Source organism: Rhinopithecus roxellana, chromosome 8 (assembly GCF_007565055.1).
Source record: "Rhinopithecus roxellana isolate Shanxi Qingling chromosome 8, ASM756505v1, whole genome shotgun sequence".
Taxonomy (NCBI): Eukaryota; Metazoa; Chordata; class Mammalia; order Primates; family Cercopithecidae; genus Rhinopithecus; species Rhinopithecus roxellana.
This window is the reverse complement of record NC_044556.1, coordinates 5,402,888-5,423,385: the sequence shown is the minus strand read 5'-3', so window position 1 is coordinate 5,423,385 and position 20,498 is coordinate 5,402,888. Positions and strand designations below refer to the sequence as shown.

Below are 20,498 nucleotides of genomic sequence, written 5' to 3'. Positions count from 1 at the left end.
CTGTAATCCCAGCACTTGGGGAGGCCGAGACGGGTGGATCACGAGGTCAGCAGATTGAGACCATCCTGGCGAACACGGTGAAACCCCGTCTCTACTAAAAAATACAAAAAACTAGCCGGGCGTGGTGGCAGGCACCTGTAGTCCCAGCCACTCGGGAGGCTGAGGCAGGAGAATGGCATAAACCCGGGAGGTGGAGCTTGCAGTGAGCTGAGATCCGGCCACTGCACTCCAGCCTGGGCGACAGAGCGAGACTCCGTCTCAAAATAAATAAATAAATAAATAAATAAATAAATAAATAAATAAATAAAATAACTTCCTGCTCCCCGGTTGAGAACCACAGCTCTAGACTTAGCCTTGCATTTTCTCTTTACCTTTGTCTTTCTCTAAGGAATCTTACCCTTACCAAAGCGTCCATCAACACCTGCCTGTATATATGTCCTCAGAGCTCCAATGCATATATGCATCATCTGACTCCTTGACTGCTCCTCCTGCCCCAGATATCTCTAAGGCATCTCATGCCCAACATGCTCAAACTGAAGTGCACAGCCTTCCCTCCCAAACCAGTTCTTATCCAATATTCCTTATGTCACCATCTCCATCCTCCCCACCCCCGGGTCGGTGGGTCAGACACCCAGGCATTATCCTCACCCTCATTTTACTCCCTCACTAAATCCTACTGACGTTAACTCCTAGATAGCTTTAGAATTCATGCATCTGGCCGGGCACGGTGGCTCAAGCCTGTAATCCCAGCACTTTGGGAGGCCGAGACGGGCGGATCACGAGGTCAGGAGATCGAGACCATCCTGGCTAACCCGGTAAAACCCCGTCTCTACTAAAAAACACAAAAAACTAGCTGGACGAGGTGGCGGGCGCCTGTTGTCCCAGCTACTCGGGAGGCTGAGGCAGGAGAATGGCGTGAACCCGGGAGGCGGAGCTTGCAGTGAGCTGAGATCCGGCCACTGCACTCCAGCCTGGGTGACAGAGCGAGACTCCGTCTCAAGAAAAAAAAAAAAAAAGAATTCACGCATCATTCTTCATCTCTATCACCATGCAATGGTCCAACCCACTTTCACAATTCAGCAAGTCTAGGCTGTGCACGGTGGCTCACGCCTGTAATCCCAGCACTTTGGGAGGCCAAGGTGGGAGGACTGCTTGATCCCAGGAGTTTGAGACCAGCCTGTGCAACATATTAGGACCCCAACTCTACTCCCAAAATTTTTTTTTTTTTTTTGAGAAGGAGTCTTGCTCTGTCGCCCAGGCTGGAGTGCAGCGGCCGGATCTCAGCTCACTGCAAGCTCCGCCTCCCGGGTTTCCGCCATTCTCCTGCCTCAGCCTCCTGAGTAGCTGGGACTACAGGCGCCCACCACCTCGCCTGGTTAGTTTTTTATATTTTTTTAGTAGAAACAGGGTTTCACTGTGTTAGCCAGGATGGTCTCGATCTCCTGACCTTGTGATCCGCACATCTCGGCCTCCCAAAGTGCTGGGATTACAGGCTTGAGCCACCGCGCCCGGTCAAAAAAAATTTTTTTAATTAGCTGGGTTTGGTGGCACACGCCTGTAGTCCCAGCTACTCAGGAGGCTGAGGCGGGGGGATCACTCGAGCCTGAGAAGTCAAAGCTGCAATGAGCCGTGATCACACCACTACACTCCAGCCTGGGTGACACAGTGAGACCCTGCCTCAAAAATAAATAAATAAATAGTTGTAAAATATGACAAAATTTTTAAATAAAAATAAAGAAAGTCTACTTGGTGTACTTCAATCTACCTTTTTTCTTGCTAGTAACTCTACACATGGGAGCTTCCGGGAAACTTTATTTATTTTTATTATTTATTTATTTTTTTAGATGGAGCCTTGCTCTGTCATCCAGGCTGGAGTGCAGTGGCAGGATCTCGGTTCACTGCAAACTTCGCCTACCGGGTTCAAGTGATTCTCCTGCCTCAGCCTCCCAAGTAGCTGGGATTACAGGCGCACACCACCATACCTGGCTAATTTTTGTATTTTTAGTAGCAACAGTGTTTCACCATGTTGGCCAGGCTGGTCTCAAACTCCTGACCTCAGGTGATTCACCCGCCTTGGCCTCTGAAAGCCGGGAAACTTGACGATGCAGGTGTGATCACATTATCCTCCCAGCCAAAACCACATTGGTGGATTCCTTTAATTCTTAGGATAGAGACAAAACTCCTTAACATTGCCACAAGAGCCTGTGGGTCTGCACTTTACTTATCTGCTTTCATCTGATCTCCTCGCTCCCAGGCCTTCTTTTTTTTTTGAGACGGAGTCTCGCTCTGTCGCCCAGGCTGGAGTGCAGTGGCCGGATCTCAGCTCACTGCAAGCTCCGCCTCCTGGGTTTACGCCATTCTCCTGCCTCAGCCTCCTGAGTAGCTGGGACTACAGGCGCCCGCCACCTCGCCCGGCTAGTTTTTTTTTTTTTTTTGTATTTTTTAGTAGAGACGGGGTTTCACTGTGTTAGCCAGGATGGTCTCGATCTCCTGACCTCGTGATCTGCCCATCTCGGCCTCCCAAAGTGCTGGGATTACAGGCTTGAGCCACTGTGCCTGGCCTCCCAGGCCTTCTTTACTTTATTTTAATAATTTTTTAGAGACAGAGTCTTGTTCCATTACCCAGGCTGGAGTGCAGTGGCGCAATCATAGCTTACTGCAGCCTGGAACTCCTGGCTCAAGCCATCCTCCCTCTTCGGCCTCCCAAAGTGCTGGGATTATAGGTGTGCGCCACCTCATCTGGGTTTGCAAGGCCTTCTTTAGTCCATCACATTTTCCATCCTTCCTCTCACCCCAGGGCCTTTGCATAAGCAATTCCCTCTTCCCAGAGCATCCTTTCCTCTCTGCCTCAGATCTCAGCTCTTGCTTCCTCCAACTTCCAAATTACATCAAATCTCCTTATTAGAAGCTCCTAGAGCACCAAGAATCTTTCCCTCAAAGCTGTTATCACAGCTGCCGATTGTATTTATTAACGAGTACATAATCATCACCTATCTTCCTGTTTTGCAGGAGGCGCCACACATCCACATCTGTTTGGTTGAATTTAATTTCTCCGTTAAAAGCACATAAGAAGTCCTCAAAAATACTTGTTGAGGGTGCAGTGGCTCACACCTATAATCCCAGCAGTTTGAGAGGCTGAGACGGGTGGATCGCTTGAGCGCAGGAGTTCAAGACCAGCCTGGGCAACATAGCAAGACCTTATCTCTACAAAAAATTAGAGGATGTGGGCTAGGCATGGAGGCTCACGCCTGTAATCCCAGCACTTTGGGAGGCCAAGGTGGGCAGATCACCTGAGGTCAGGAGTTCAAGACCAGCCTGGCCAACATGGTGAAACCCCATCTTTACTAAAAATATGAAAATTAGCCAGGCGTGGTGGCAAGTGCCTGTAATCCCAGCTACTTGGGAGGCTGAGGCAGGAGAATCACTTGAACCCAGGGGTGGAGGTTGCAGTGAGCCAAGGTCCCACCACTACACTCCAGCCTGGGCGACAGAGTGAGACTCTGTCTCAAAAAAAAAAAATTAGAAGGCATGGTGGTGTCAGCCTGTAGTCCCAGCTACTCGGGAGGCTGAGGAGGATGAGCCTAGGGAGGTCGAGGCTGCAGTGAGCTGGGATCGCGCCACTGCAATCCAGCCTGGATGACAGAATGAGACCCTGTCTCAAAAATAAAATCAAATAAAAACAAAATACTTGTTGAATAAATAAATACACGGATGGATAAATGGCTCCGCTGTTTTCAGGATCTAGTCTGAGTGACCTGGCATTTGAGGCTCTCCATGACCTCAGGGGCTGAGCTCCCTCCTGGTCTCAGTAAAGGTCAGAGGCATGAGACACCAGGTGGGGAATAATAATTCAGCAGAAGCAGGAAGTCAGAAGCACAGTGACCAAGACAATTCAGGCCCCTCCACAGAGTCACAAAAATGTTGAAGGAAACACTGACTTTCTTTCCATGGAGTACAGAAGGGGGTTCGGATCATTGTTACTTCCTGGCTATTAACAGGCAGAGTGACCTGTCTGATGTCTGTTCTGCCTTGATTCTCCTTGTCTTTTATTTTTACTTTTAGACAGGGTCTCGCTCTGTTACCCAGGCTGGAGTGCAGTGGCATGATCATAGCTCACTGCAACCTCGACCTCCTGGGCTCAAGCAATCCTCTCACACCTCAGCCTTCCAAGTAGCTGGGACTATAGATGCATGCTACTGTGGCCCAGCTATTTTTTTTTTTTTTTTTTTTGCGACAGAAACGGGGTTTCACCATGTTGGTCAGGGTGGTCTCGAACTCCTGACCTCAGGTGATACACCCACCTCAGCCTCCCAAAGTGCTGGGATTACAGGCATGAGCCATGGCACCCGGCCCCAGCTAATTAAAAAAAAAAAATTTTTTTTTTGTGCTAGGAGTGGTGGCTCACGCCTGTAATCTCAGCACTTTGGGAGGCCAAGGCAGGCAGATCACCTGAGGTCAGGAGTTCGAGACCAGCCTGGCCAATATGGTGAAACCTCTTCTCTACTAAAAATACAAATATTAGCTGGGTGTGGTGGCAGGCGCCCGTAATCCCAGCTACTTAGGAGGCTGAGGCGGAAGAATTGCTTGAACCCAGGAGGTAGAGGTTGCAGTGAACTGAGAGTGTGCCATTGCACTCCAGCCTGGGCAACAGTGAGACTTCGTCTCAAAAAAAAAAGAAAAAAAAAGTGTGTATGGAGACTGGGTCTTGCTATGTTGCCCAGGGCGGTCTCAAGTTCCGGGGCTCATGCGATCCTCCCGCCTCAACCTCCCAAAGTTCTGGGATTACAGGCATGAGCCACTGTGCCTGGCCCCCTCCTTATCTTTAAGAAATTCTCCCTGGACGTTAGAAGTCTCTCTAGCCACCACGCCGTTTCTGTATTCCTCTCTTTCCCCATTTCATCACATCTGATCCATCAGCAAGTGCTGACAGCTCTGCTTCTGAGATGTACCAATCTGCCCACTGCTCACCATTCCAGCTGCCACTGTTCTGGTTCAGACAACACTGGGCTTGCTTGGTCCTTCTGCTTCTACTCTCACTCCCAGCAATCCATTACCCAACCCAGCCGCTAGAGAGATCTTTAAATAATGTGAATCAGATCAAGTCCCTCCACCCCACTGCAAATCATCCAGCAGCTTCTCACTGCATTTAGAATAAAAGCCAACAACCTTGGGAGGCTGAGGTGGGTGGATCACTTGAGGTCAGTAGTTTAAGACCAACCCAGCCAACATGGAAAACCCCGCCTCTACTAAAAATACAAAAATTAGCTGGGCGTGCTGGCAGCCACCTGTAATCCCAGCTACCTGGGAGACTGAGGCAGGAGAATTACTTGAACCTGGGAAGTGGAGGTTGCAGTAAGCCGAGATTGTACCACTGCACTCCAGCCTGGGCAACAGAATGAGATTCCATCTCAAGAAAAAAAAAAAAGAAAAAGAATAAAGCCAACAGTTCACTGTGGCCGGAAGCCTCGAATGCAGTGTTCCCTGCCAACCTCTACAACTCCATTCTCTCTCCCTCTCCAGCCTTCTCTTTCCAGAGTGCACCACACTTGTTTCATCCTCAGGGGCTCTGCACGTGCAGTACTCTCCCATAATGCCCTTCTCCCTGGTTCCTTCTCAATCAGCTCTCCAAAGAGCTTACCCCAGTGACCCGACATAATCGGGCTCACCCACTCATACTCTCTCCCATCTACCTGTTGTGTTCTTCTCGTTTCTTTTTTGAGACAGAGTTTTGCTCTGTCACCCAGACTGGAGTAATGTGGTGTAAGAATGGCTCACTGCAGCCTCCACCTCCTGGGCTCCAGCGATCCTCCCATTTCAGCCTCCCAAGTAGCTGGGACTACAGGTGCACGCCACCGTGCCTGGCTAATTTTTGTATTTTTTTGTAGAGATAGGGTCTCACTACATTGCCCAGCCTCGTCTTGAACTCCTGGGATCAAGCAATCCTCCCACCTCGGCTTCCAAACGTGCTGGGGTTACATAATTACGGTGAGCCACCGCACCTGCCCCCTGCCGCCAGATACTGTTTAACCCTCTGTATTGCACTTATGACCAGATGATAATTTCTTGTTTATTTGTTTGTTATTGATCTCCTCCCACCACAATGTCAGTTTCACAAGAGCAAGTGGCTTGTCTCACGTGTACCCCTGGCACATAGTAGGTGCTTAATAAATATCTGTTGACTGAATTGACAAAGGAGCGAATAATGGCTTTCTGAGTCCCTGGAGCCCCAGCTATTGGGCTTTGGCAGATTCCCTGCATTCCTTACATAAAGCTCCTATTTCCCTGGGCCAGTTAGGAGGCTTTCAATTCCAAACAGACTCTCTGACTCCCCCCCACCCGCTGGCCGACAGGAGGCAAATGAAAATGAAGAGGGGTGTCAGGGAAGAGCTAACTGCCGAGAGAGGAAACCTGGGAAGGGGAGGAGGGGGATGACTTGAAAGGATGGACCTTCTCCAGCTGGAGCAGGGAAGGAGAGAAACCGGTGGAACAGTGGATAACGGAGCAGCATCACGGTGAATGCAAGCACACGCAGGAGCTGTGAGAAAAGGCTGGAATATTAGAGAAAAGGGCCGGGATCTCTCTGCACTGCACTGGTGGAGAATATTCATGATAGTAATCATGATTCAACTCAATAAAAACCACAGCCTCGGCCGGGCGTGGTGGCTCACGCCTGTAATCCCAGCACTTCGGGAGGCCGAGACGGGCGGATCATGAGGTCAGGAGATCGATCGAGACCATCCTGGCTAACATGGTGAAACCCTGTCTCTACTAAAAATACAAAAAATTAGTTGGACGTGGTGGCGGGCGCCTGTAGTCCCAGCTACCCGGGAGGCTGAGGCAGGAGAATGGTGTGAACCCGGGAGGCGGAGCTTGCAGTGAGTCGAGATCGTGCCACTGCACTCCAGCCTGGGCTTACAGAGCAAGACTCCGTCTCAAAAAACAAAAACAAAAAAAACCACCACGGTCTCTACCATGCACCGCGCCCTTCCTTGTGCCGGGCATCTTTCTATGCATTGGACCCCATACTTAGCTCTGATGGGGCAAAGGTGTGAAACGTGACAGGGGTGGGGTTGGGGGGGAATCCCAGCTAAGAAAGGCTGGTGAAGCACTTTGGGTGGCTGAGGCAGGAGGATCGCTTGAACCTAGGAGTTTGAGATCAGCTTGGACAACATCGTAAAACCCTGTCTCTACAAAAAAAAATTAAAAATTAGCTGAACATGGTGATGCATGCCTGTAGTCCCAACTACTCAGGAGGCTGAAGTGGGAGGATGACTTGAGCCCAGGAGGCTGAGGCTGCAGTGAGCTATGATTGCAGCACTGCACTCCAGCCTGAGTGACAGAGCAAGGCCTTGTTTCAAGAGAGGAGAGGGGAGGGAAGGGGAGGGAAGGGTAGGGAAGGGGAGGAAGGGAAGGGGAGGAGAAGGGAAGGGAGGGAAGGGGAAAGGGGAGGAAGGAAGGGAAGGGGAAAGGGGAGGGACGGGGGAAGGGGAAGGTTGGGGAAGGTCCTTAAGAAGGGGAAGGGAGGGAGGGAAGGGGGGGGAAAGAAAGAAACCCTGCGAAAGGAAAGAAGAGAGGAAAAGAACTAAAGGAAAAAAGAAAGAGAGAAAGAGAGAAAGAGAAAAAAGAAAAGAAAGGAGAGAAGGAAAGAAGGAAAGAGGAGGGAAAGAAAGGAGAAAAACAAAAAAAGGAAGGAAAAAGAAAGAAAGGAAGGGAGGGAGGGAAGGAAGGAAAGAAGCTGGATACAGTGTCCTGTGCCTGTAAATCCAGTTACTTGGGAGGCTGAGGAATTAGACTTGCTTGAGCCTAGAAGGCAGAGGTTACAGTGAGCTGAGATCACGTCACTGCACTCCAGCCTGGGTGACAGATTGAGACTCTGTCTCAAAAGAAAAAAAAAAAAAAAAAAACATAATGAAAGAAACCGTGTGGTGAGCAGGGCTGTGCTCAGGGCTCCGTATTCCTGGCTCACTATCCAGGATGGCCGAGTACCCAGACACCCACCTGACTCTAAACTTCCCTCTAAGCTCCTTTCAAAAGAGCCTGAGGGCACTTCTGAGGCCACCTGTGTTGGCTTTGAGATCTTGCTTTACCAGGAGTTCAGAGAATTTCTGGAGATTTGGTTATTTGTGTTCCAAAAGGGGAGCATGTAGGCATTGGAGCGCACGGGGATTCTGACGCCTGTGTTGTTTATCCACAGGCACCTGTGAATTCCCACTTTCAGGGCACATGTGGGGTATCCGGACATGCCTGTAACTAGCCACACACATATATGCACATCAGTGGAAATCCAGGGAAATGCCATTGTGCATTAGAGGATATGTATGTCTGTGTGCTGTGGCCGATGGCAATTAACATTCCTTTTGTTCACATGTGTTCACAAACATTCTATTTCCATAGATTCCGTGTACAAATCGTGAGCCCACAAGTCAACCTGCATAATGACTTTATATACTGACTCTATATTGATATCAAGGACACTGGATATATCTGTGTTTACTTGCCTTTATCTTTTTTTTTTTTTGAGATGGAGTCTCGCTCTGTCATCCAGGCTGGAGGGCAATGGCGCGATCTCGGCTCACTGCAACCTCCGCCTTCTGGGTTCAAGCGATTCTCCTGCCTCAGCCTCACGAGTAGCTGGGATTACAGGAACCCACCACTGTGCCTGGCTAATTTTTATATTTTGTATTTAGTAGAGATGGGGTGTCACCATGTTGGCCAGGCTGGTCTTGAACTCCTGACCTCAAGTGATCTGCCTGGCTCGGCCTCCCAAAGTGCTGGGATTACAGGTGAGAGCCCAGGAGTTCAAGACCAGGTGTGAGGATCACCCATCCTTTTTTGGTTTCTTTTTAGAGACAAGATCTCACTCTGCCACCCAGGCTGGAGTGCTGGTGCGATCATAGCTCACTGGAGCCTCGACTTCCTGAGTAGCTGGGATTACAGGCATGTACCACCATGCCTGGCTAATTTTTTATACTTTTTGTTGTAGAGACAGGATCTCCCTATGTTGCCCAGCCTCATCTTGAACTCCTGAGCTCAAGTGATCCTCCTGCCTTGGCCTCCCAAGTAGCGGGGATGACAGGTGGGTACCACCACACCCAGCTAATTTTTGTACTTTTTGTACAGACAGCCTCGATTTCCCGAGTAGCTGGGATTACAGGCGTGCACCACCATGCTTGGCTAATTTTTACATATTTTGTTATAGAGACAGGATCTCACGATGTTGTCCAGACTGGTCTTGAACTCCTGGGCTCAAGCGATCCTCCCACTTCGGCCTCTCAAAGTGCTGAGATAATAGGTATAAGCCACTGCACCTGGCTGTTGTTTTTATCCTTGATAATTCTGCAGCCATGGACAGAAGTGCACATACCCATACTCACAAATAGCTCTGCAACATGTGCCAGTGCGTGAGCCCATCACACTGGTGAACACCTCCCTATGAACACCCATGGCCCTCTGTGTGTTCTCCTGAACAGCCAGGTACACACATGTATGCCCACCAGGAGCCAAAAACATGTTATTCACTAACATATTATCCACACAGAAGGCACACACTTGCGTCCATTCAAGGAACAACTGTGCCCTTCCATGATTAGCTCTCCACACCCATTTGTGTCCAGCCACCTCTATCCACGAACATTCCTACGCTCCTTTCAGGAGGAACTGGCATCTGTATATATCTGTCAGCTGCCGTCTTAGGTCTCCCAACAAACTCATTAGCATTGTGGTGAGACCTGCAATATTCCTGCAGAACTTCTGCTATACTAATAAGCCTGATGTCCTGCTGAGGTCACATGGCACTTACAAGGGCTAATGGAGCCAGCCTTGGCCAGCAGGGTTAGGAAACCCTGGACTCCTGGAATAGCCAGAGAATGTCTGGCTATTTACTCCCAAGAATAAACAAATTTCCTTTCCTTCTCACTGCACCAAGTGCCCCAGCCAGCATCTATCTGCAGAACCAAAGTCATATTTCAAGATACATTTTTGGCCCCAATACTATCCTGGCATCACACTAACGGCTACAACTACTTGTTATTCTACTGAAGGTTGCATTACTCTGATGGGCACTACACTGGGAGCTGCATCACCAGACTTGTCATTATACTGAAGGCTGCATTACCTGGTTGGGCATTACACTGAGGGTTGGATCATCAGACCTGTCTGAACCATCCTGTTAGTCTTGCCCTTAGGTCTCTAATCCCAGGCTGAGTATTTGTGTGTGTGTGTGTGTGTGTATGTGTGTTTTGAGACAGAGTCTCACTCTGTCACCTAGGCTGGAGCACGGTGGCAGGATCTCGGCACTCAATGCAACCTCCGCCTCCCAGGTTCAAGGGATTCTCCTGCCTCAGCCTTCCATGTAGCTGGGATTACAGGCATGTACCACCACACCCAGATAATTTTTATATTTTTAGTAGAGATGGAGTTTCACCATGTTGGCCGGGCTGGTCTTAAACCCCTGACCTCAGGTGATCCACCCACATTCTACCTCCCAAAGTGTTGGGATAACAGGCATAAGCCCAGCCCAGTCTGAGTATTCTGAGTATTAAACTGAGGGCTTCATAACAAGAAAGGTAAACTTAAGAGGCAACACTTTCCCTCGGCACTGGTAGGTAGCTCCTCTGTGTGGGGTGTGAAGGGGCAAGCAGAAGTGGGGTTGAGAAGTGACTCTATGGTACCTGGTAGGACTAGAGAGATGAGGAAAACTGGAGACTCTGAAGCCACACACTGGGGGTGGGAAGCCAGAAGACAGAAAAGCAACTATTATATCAAGTGTTGGAATTCTGGCCAGGTGTGGTGGCTCACACCTGTAATCTCAACACTTTGGGAGGCCAAGGTGGGAGGATCACTTGAGGACAGGACTTCGAGACAAGCCTAGGCCACATAGTGAGCTCCGTCTCTATACAAAATGCAAAAATTAGCCAGGTGTGGTGGTGCACACCGTAGTCCCAGCTATTTGGGAGGCTCAAGCAGGAGGCTCGCTTGAGCACAGGATGTCGAGGCTGCAGTGAGCTATGATCATGCCATTGCACTCCAGTCGGGTGACAGAGTGAGACCCTGCCTTGGGAGAAAAAAAAAATGTTAGGGCACGGTAGCTCATGCCTGTAATCTCAGTACTTTGGGAGGCCGAGGTGGGTGGGTTGCCTGAGTTCAGGAGTTCAAGACCAGCCTGGCCAATATGTTGAAACCCCATCTCTACTAAAAATACGAAAAAAAAGGCCGGGCACGGTGGCTCACGCCTGTAATCCTAGCACTTTGGGAGGCCGAGGCGGGAGGATCACGAGGTCAGGAGATCGAGACCATCCTGGCTAACATGGTAAAACTCCATCTCTACGAAAAATACAAAAAATTAGCCGGGCGTGGTGGCGGGCGCCTATAGTCCCAGCTACTCGGGAGGCTGAGGCAGGAGAACGGCGTGAACCCGGGAGGCAGAGCTTGCAGTGAGCCGAGATAGTACCATTGCACTCCAGCCTGGGATACAGAGCGAGACTCCGTCTCAAAAAAAAAAAAAAAAAAAAAAAATATCCAGGCATGGTGGCAGGTGCCTGTAGTCCCAGCTACTCGGGAGGCTGAGGCAAGAGACTCACCTGAACCCAGGAGGCAGAGGTTGCGCCACTGCACTCCAGCATGGGTGACAGAGTGAGATTCCGTCTCAAAAAAAAAAAAAAAAAAGTTGGAATTCAACCTTCCTGAGCCACTAGTTCTGAAGGGGCTGGAAAGATTCAGATTGGTTCATCTTGGAAGCTGTGGATCCTTGTCCTGTCTCTGCTGTTCCTACCAGGAGTCTCTGCCAAAAACCTACCTTGCCATGCCCTTGATAAGAGATGCTTTACCTGCAGGTACAGGCCTTGGCAGCCTGGCACAGAAGCTATACCCTGAGCAGTCTCAACATGTGCCACATCCTCAGATGTGCTCCACGTGCCCCATCGCACCTCAACACAGTCAGGCATGCCTTTGCCACGCTCAGACATTCCACACACAAGACACGCTCTCATCCACTCCAACGCGTCCCTTGGGTTCAGACACAACTGATGGCCATCAGATTGCCCTTACATGAAGGGGCGTGCTTGCCATGAAGACACGCTCAAACATGTTATGACATGCTCTGATATGCAGGGGGCACGCACACACCCAAACATGCTTTCGCAGGGGCCAGGCAGGTCTGCAGCCTCTGCCAGAGTCTACGCGCCCGTGGCCACCTTGCCCTTCCGGATGGATTGATGGGGCGGCGGGGAGAAGGCTGTTATAAATTAAACATTGAGACACTGTCTGAGCACCAGGCTCTGCCATCCACTCATTGGCTGGTTCCCTCCCAGGAGGCTGCGGGTACGCAAGGTGGGGGAGAGGGCAGGGGAAGTGGCTCGCTTAATTAATTAGTCCTAATTGAGATATCTTTGCAAATATCCCTTTATTGAAGGACACCATTCCATCCGTTTCCTGGGAATTTGTCGCCTCTATTTGTCTCTGGCCCCTGAGTATCGCAGAAATGACAAGACAAGAAAGAGCGCTCCCAAGAGCTGCTCGAACCTTAGCTGTGTTTCTGATTATGACAGCAGCACTGAGGGACAGGCAGGAAGGCTCAGACATTCACAGAGATCCAGGCGGAGGGGCAGAGAGATTAGGCAAGGGGAGATGCGGAAACTCAAATACAAACCGAACTGCAGAGCCAGAGATACGGACTCTGAAATACAGGAAGAGAGAGACGCAGGCAGAGAAAACTTTGCAACTGGGAGGACCAGAGTGGGGACACACAGACGCGCAGCTGGGCAGACAAACCTCCCCTCTGCCTTTTCCCGCCTGGCTTGGCCTCCCCCATCTCCTGGGCAATCCACTCTCTGCAGCAGCAGCGGTAACAATCAGGCCTGATTCCTTTTGGCCCTAGCTACCCTCCCCTTCCCTCTCCCTCCCCCAGTCACTCCTGCAATCATCTCCCTTGTTCAAAATGAGCTTCTGCAGCTGCAGCCCAGACAGCTGTTCCATCTTGGAGCCAGTACTGGGCCTGGTGGCTGGGTCCTAGAGGGACGCCCTCCCGAGTGGCAGCAGGGGAGGGGAAATGGTGCTGAGGGGCAGAGGGGGCAAGGGGTCACCTGGAGCTTGGGAGCCCACCTCCATCTCCAGTCAACGCTTGGCCCCATCACCAGCATGCCCAGGGGGTCCAGACACTCCCAACGCCTCTCTTTGGGACCCTCAAGAGAGGTGGTCTGGAGCTGGGTGTGGTGGCTCACGCCTGTAATCCCAGCACTTTGGGTAGCTGAGGCGGGTGGATCACTTGAAGTCACGAGTTTGAGACCAGCCTGGCCAACATGCTGAAACCCCATCTCTACTAAAAATACAAAAATTAGCTGGGTGTGGTGGCGCACTCCTGTAGTCCCAGCTACTCAGGAGGCTGAGGCATGAGAATCGCTTGAACCCAGGAGATGATTGAGGGAGGTTGCAGTGGGCCAACATGGTGCCACTGCACTCCAGCCTGGATGAGGGGAGATTCCATCTCAAAATAAATGAGTAAACAAATAAATAAATAAGAGAGGTGGTCTGGGTCATCCTGCCCTCTGTCACCAAATCCTCCCTAACATCCAACACAGGTCCTGGCCCTAGAAGCCTCTCTCGCTCAAGAATTCTAGACTGTTTCCCAGGGTCCTCGTCAGGGTCCTATGGTGAGATGGAGATAGAATCCCAGAGATTGAGACAGATGGGCACAGAGGGACACGGAGAGACAGACATGAATGAGATAAAGAGACAGATATAGGCTGGGCATGGTGGCTTACACCTGTAATCCCAAGACTTTGGGAGGCCGAGGTGGGTGGATCACTCGAGGTCAGGAGTTCAAGACCAGCCTGGCCAACAAGGCAAAACTCCATCTCTACTAAAAATACAAAAAATTAGCTGGGCTTGGTGGTGCACGTGCCTGTAATCCGACCTACTTGGGAGGCTGAGGCAGGAGAATCGCTTGAACCCAGGAGGCGGAGGTTGTAGTGAGCAAAGATTGTGCCACTGCACTCCAGTTTAGGTGACAGAGTGACAATCCATCTCAAAAAAATAAAACAAAATTTAAAAATTTAAAAAATCTAAAGTCCCTGAAAAACCCCCCTCCCCACAACATCATATGGCTCCCATCACCTCCCTTCCCTCACCTCCTCTCCCTCTTCCCTTCACTCACTATGCTCCAGACATGGGCCTCCTCCCTGTTCCTCCAACACGCCAGGCAAGGTCTTGCCTCATGCTCTTTGCAGGGGCTGTTCCCTCTACTTATAACTCTCTGCCTCCCGAAATCCTCCCTCTTCCCCTCTTTACATCCTTCCAATCTCTGCATATATGTTACCTCCTCAGAGAGGCCACTCAATCTAAAATAATTCCTCCCTTATTCTTCTCTTATTTTTTGTTATTGTTGAGACAGGGTTTCACTCTGTCACCCAGGCTGGAGTGCAGTGGTGTGATCATAGCTCACTGTAGCCTCCAACTCCTGGGCTCAAGCAATCCTCATGCTTCAGCCTCCTGAGTAGCTGGGACTACAGGTGTGCACCACCATGCCCAGATAATTCTTTTTATTTTTTTATTTTTTATTTTATTTTATTTATTTATTTATTTTTGAGACAGAGTCTTGCTCTGTCACCCAGGCTGGAGTGCAGTGGCCGGATCTCAGCTCACTGCAATCTCCGCCTCGCGGTTTCATGCCATTCTCCTGCCTCAGACTCCCGAGCAGCTGGGACTACAGGCGCCCGCCACCTCGCCCGGCTAGTTTTTTGTATTTTTAGTAGAGACAGGGTTTCACCGTGTTAGCCAGGATGGTCTCGATCTCCTGACCTTGTGATCCACCCGTCTCGGCCTCCCAAAGTGCGGGATTATAGGCTTGAGCCACCGCGCCCGGCCTTTTTCTTTTATATCTTTTTGTTTTATTTTCCTTGATGGAGTTTTGCTCTTGTCGCCCAAGCTGGAGTGCAATGGTGTGATCTCGGCTCACTGTAACCTCTGCCTCCTGTGTTCTCCTGCCTCAGCCTCCTAAGTAGCTGGGGTTACAGGCGCCCGCCATCACACCTGGGTAAATTTTTTTTTTTTTTTTTTGGAGACAGAGTCTTACTGTCTTGCCCAGGCTGGAGTGCAGTGGCGCAATCTCAGCTCACTGCAAGCTCTGCCTCCCGGGTTCACGCCATTCTCCTGCGTCAGCCTCCCAAGTAGCTGGGACTGCGGGCGCCCACCACCATGCCCAGCTAATTATTGTATTTTTCGTAGAGACGGGGTTTCACCGTGTTAGCCAGGATGGTCTCGATCTCCTGACTTCGTGATCTGCCCGCCTCGGCCTCCGAAAGCACTGGGATTACAGGCATAAGCCACCGGGTTTCACCATGTTGGCCAGGCTGGTCTTGAACTCCTGACCTCAGGTGATCCACCCACCTTGGCCTCCCAAAGTGCTGGGATTACAGGTGTGAGCCACCATGCCTGGCTAAAAATGTATTTTCTTTTTGTGTAGAGATGGGGTCTTACTATGTTATCCAGGCTGATCTCAAACTTCTGCCCTCAAGCAATCTTCCCACCTTGACCTCCCAAAGTGCTGAGATTACGCATGTGAGCCACTGTGGTCAGCCTATTTTAATTTTTTGTAGAGACAGGATCTTGCTGTGTTGCCCAGGATGGTATTGAACTCTTGGCCTCAAGCAATCTTCCCACCCCTGCCTTCCAAAGCTTGAGAATTACAGGCATGAGCCACAGTGCTACTCAAAGAGCCTTTTGCTGAGAGCTGCTTGGCCCCTCCTTATTCTTCCCATAAAGCAAAAGGTCCCCCTCAAACAGCACACCCCTTCTCCATCTCCCCTTCCTTCTCTCCAGCCCCCCAGGAGGAGGGGATGGTTAAGGGTATAACATACAAGATTCAGGTATTTCACTTCAGGCACTGAAATGATGGCCGCAGCTGGCAATACAGCTGACAGCTCTTAGTCTGGTCCTGGATTTATGATCCCCAGGTGAGGAGCCATTCTGCTGAAGGCTCCTGTCCCACAGGGATGGTTTATGGCTGGGAGTTGGCCAAAGGTAGTAGCGGCAGCTTCCTCCCCATGTCTTCCCAGAGATGGTCTGTAACCACAGGAATGCTAAGCTGCTTCTGTAATTCAGGAGGAGGAAGCCAGAGAGAAGCAGGACCCCCGAGGCTCAAGGCCACCACACCTCTGAGTTCCTTTTTAAAGCCAAACACCAGCATCCAACCTTCTGCCCCCTGATTTTGGGAATCCATACAGCTTCATTTCCTGAACCCCTCAGCCTCCCCCACGCTGGGACGCTACACTTTCCGACATCTCGTCCTAACTGAGCACCTACTATGTGCCTGGTCACTTTCCATTTGTTCTCCCTAGTCCTGAGGAAGGTGAAATGATTTAGACACTTGAGAAATATTTATTCCAGGCTCGGCTAGAAGGGTAAACAAAACAACCCCTCCTTACTAAACACCTACTATGCGCCCGTTATTTATTTGTTTTTGTTTGAAGGAGGAATCCACAAATCCTTATGAAGGTGTGGTTGTGGATTCAGTCATTTGACAAATACTTATTGTAGTCCTACTACGCATCACACCTTAGGGTTCACTAGTGAGCAAAACACAGATGTCTTCAAGGATCTTACAGTCTCATGAAGACTCTAAATTCCCCCTGACTAATAAGGAAATCAAATCCCAACTTCTCAGGAGGTTAAGACGGAGGAATGACTTGGGCCTAGGAGTTCCAGATGCCAGTGAGCTATGATGGCACCACTGCACTCCAGCCTGGGTGACAGAGTGAGACTCTTTCTCTAAAAATAATAATATTAATAATAACAACAATAAGGAAATTGTGGCTTAGAGAAGTTAAATAATTTCCCCCCAAAGTCACACAGCTAGTAAATTACAGGGCCAGAATTCAAACCCAGATATGTCTGACTCGAAAGTCTTATCACTAACTGAGCATCTGCTATCTTAGGCACTGATCTGGGGGTTTTCTTTTTTTTTTTTTTTTTTTTTTTTTTTTTTGAGACGGAGTCTCGCTCTGTCGCCCAGGCTGAAGTGCAGTGGCCAGATCTCAGCTCACTGCAAGCTCCGCCTCCCGGGTTCACGCCATTCTCCTGCCTCAGCCTCCCGAGTAGCTGGGACTACAGGCGCCGCCACCTCGCCCGGCTAGTGTTTTGTATTTTTAGTAGAGACGGGGTTTCACCGTGTTAGCCATGATGGTCTCGATCTCCTGACCTCGTGATCCGCCCGTCTCGGCCTCCCAAAGTGCTGGGATTACAGGCTTGAGCCACCGCGCCCGGCCAATCTGGGGGTTTTCAAACGTAAAAATTCTTGACATAGAAGAGGCACTTGATAGTCTTGTGGAATAGGCTGGGCGCTGGTGGCTCATGCCTATAATCCCAGCATTTTGGGAGGCCGAGGTGGGAGGATCCCTTGAGCCCAGGAGTTCAAGACCAGCTTGGGCAACATGGTGAGACTCCATCTCCTAAAAAAATTAGTTTTGTGGAATAAATACAATGGATGGAAGAATAGATGAATGGATGGAGAGGCAGATGGATGGTAGAAGGATGGATGCATAGAGGATAGAAAAAGAGATAGTTGGATGATGGATAATGGACGGATGGAGGGATTGGTGAATGCATGGATAGAGAGATGGATGGATAGAAGAATGGATCCATGAAAGGACAGAGAGACAAATGATGAATAATGGATAGATGAAAAGAGATGGGTGGAAGGATAAAGAGATGGATGTGTGAAAGGATGGTGGTACAGATGGATGGACAGATGGAATAATGGGTGGGTGTATGGTGAATGGATGGATAGAAAAATGGATGGGTAGATGAAATAATGGATGGATAGATGGATGGACTGATGGAATAATAGGTGGATGGATGAATGAATGAATGGAGAGATGGATAGCGAGACAGATGGAAGGATGGACGTAAAAATAGATGAATAGGCCGGGCAGGGTGGCTCATGCCTGTAATCCCGCACTTTGGGAGGCTGAGGCGGGTGGATTACGAGGTCAGGAGATCGAGACCATCCTGGCTAACACTGTGAAACTCCGTCTCTACTAAAAATACAAAAAATTAGCCGGGCGTGGTGGCGGGTGCCTATAGTCCCAGCTACTCGGGAGGCTGAGGGAGGAGAATGGCGTGAACCTGGGAGGCGGAGCTTGCAGTGAGCTGAGATCATGCCATTGCACTCCAGCCTGGGCAACAGAGCGAGACTCTGTCTCAAAAAAAAAAAAAAAAAGATGGATAGATGGATGGAAGCAGGGATGTATCGATGGACAAAGAGATATATGGAAGGGTGTAAGGTTGGCAATTTGAATAGCAGATCTCTGTTACAACAATTCTGTGAGGTAAGACATCATTCCAATTTTATAGATGAGAAAACAATAGCTTAGAGTGACAAAGGCAGTGGCCAGAGTCATAGAGCAAGTTGGGGATAAAATCTAGATTCCAACATAGGTCTATCAGACTCCCAAGACGGACACCCTCATGTCACAGTCCCCTCCCAGCCCTCACCCTGAGTACCTTAACATCTCACTTCTTAGATCCCTTTTGACAAAGTATAATGAGACTGAGGGATGGGGTGATGTCACAGATGGGAGGGCCATTGGCTTTCAGCAGGTGAATTCATGGACGCATTGGATGAAGGTGCTGTTAGCTACGAATGGGCCAGAGTGGAGATCAGGTCTGTTTGGGCACACACACATACACACTTACAGAAAACACACAGCACACAGGGCATCCTACCCATATGCGTACAAGGTAGGCGCACACACACACTTTCATAAATACGCACTTGCACTTATATGCACACACTTACAAAGACGTAACTGTCCACACATATGCACACAAAGATACTTGCACACGTCTGCACAGATACGTATGCATACACAAAATCATAACTCATAGACATGCTCTTGCATACTTATGTATGCATTCTGCAGACACACCATATGCACACATTTACACACACCTGCACAGAACACATGCACACAGACTCACATGCTTTCGATGGTGGTGGAGGGAAATTTGGCTTCTGATTTCAATGAGATACCACCTCTCTCCCATCTCAGATGGCAACGGCAAGAAGCCTGTGTCATACTCGTGTATAACAAACTCATATGCACACACGCTATCTTGTAACACACGCAAACCTATAGTCAGGGACAGGCAATTGCAGATACGTCCACACCCAAGCACAGTCACTCAGGGACACACCCACACTCATTCTGGGATGCACCCTCACACACAGGAAGACACACCCGGACCCCATGCCAGCAGTATACATAAACTTTCTCCACTCCCATTCCCCCATATACACACAGAAACACACACATATAGACACACCAGGACATACCCAAGTAATAAACACTTGATGTGACAGACACACAGAAACACACCGTCTCACACATTGGCTGCCAAGTCTAATCTAGCCTGAAAGCTTTTACCTGTGTCAAGACCAATACTACCCCCACCAGGGGCTGGATAAAGGCTTCTCAGGTGTCCCCACCACCACCACACACACTTGCCTTCGACCCTAGGGAGCAAATCTTCTTTGCCCCCAGCAAGGAGAAAGAAGCTGCATGATGACCATTTGGGGCTAAGCAAGGGAGGATTGGTGAAGAGTTGGGGCTAAAGAAAGGGAGCCCCAGGCATCGCAGCCTGGGTTTGGGGAACGATTTGGGAGAAGCCCCCAAACAGATGGAACAGGTGTGGGGCTACCAGAGGTTGAGGAGTGGGAGGGGAGGGGCATATCTGGAGGAGGCCCAGGGAAGTTTGCAATGAAGGAAGCCCCTCCCCTCTCTCCCCAGGACACCACTATGAACCCCACTGAGTTCTCTCCTTCCCCGATCCAGGGAAGCTCTGTAGCGGGGAAGCTGGAGGATAAAGCCACAAAGGGGGATGGAATGGAAAGGCGCAATCCCGGAGCTCCTGGAGGCAGTGTCAGCTCCGGCCCCAGTCTGCGCCCTTTCTAACTCCCAGGGAGGGTGAGTTATGGGGATAAATATTCAGCACATGGCGAGGCAAGAATGGAGGAAGGGGTGCAGGGGAGAGAAGAAGAGACAAAAAGAGACACAAACTCTCAGACAGCGCCACAGAGCCAGAGCCAGAGACAGGGAGAGACAGAAATATTAATAGAAAGAGACCCAGAGACGCAAAGCAGGGGAAATGAATAGAGACCCAGACAGAACTACTCAGAGACGCCCAGACGCAACCAGGCAGAGACCTTGAGGGTGGAGACACTCGGAAACCCCTGGATTCCCCCCTCTTTCAGAGACAGGGTTCTTCTAAACCCCCGAGTGTCACTCTCCTCCTGCTGCACCCCACTCAGCCCGGACTCGGCTCAATTCCGCAGCCCTTGTCGCCTCCGCCCTGGGGCTGGAGCGAGCCCGGTACACTGTTGGCGCTCAGACATTGCTCATTAATAATAATAATAATCAATAATAACAACAAAAACCATGTCAAATGGCGCGGAGATGGCTGCGGGTCCCGGGGCTCCTTCTGCCTCCACGTCCGACCCTGGAACC

The 20,498-nt window shown here is 50.1% G+C and overlaps 1 protein-coding gene across 2 annotated transcripts in view; it reads right to left on the bottom strand.

The window, feature by feature from the left end:
• OLFM2 (olfactomedin 2) overlaps positions 1-20,498 on the bottom strand; it is an 87,772-nt gene that overhangs the window by 44,158 nt on the left and 23,116 nt on the right. The window lies entirely within an intron of this gene.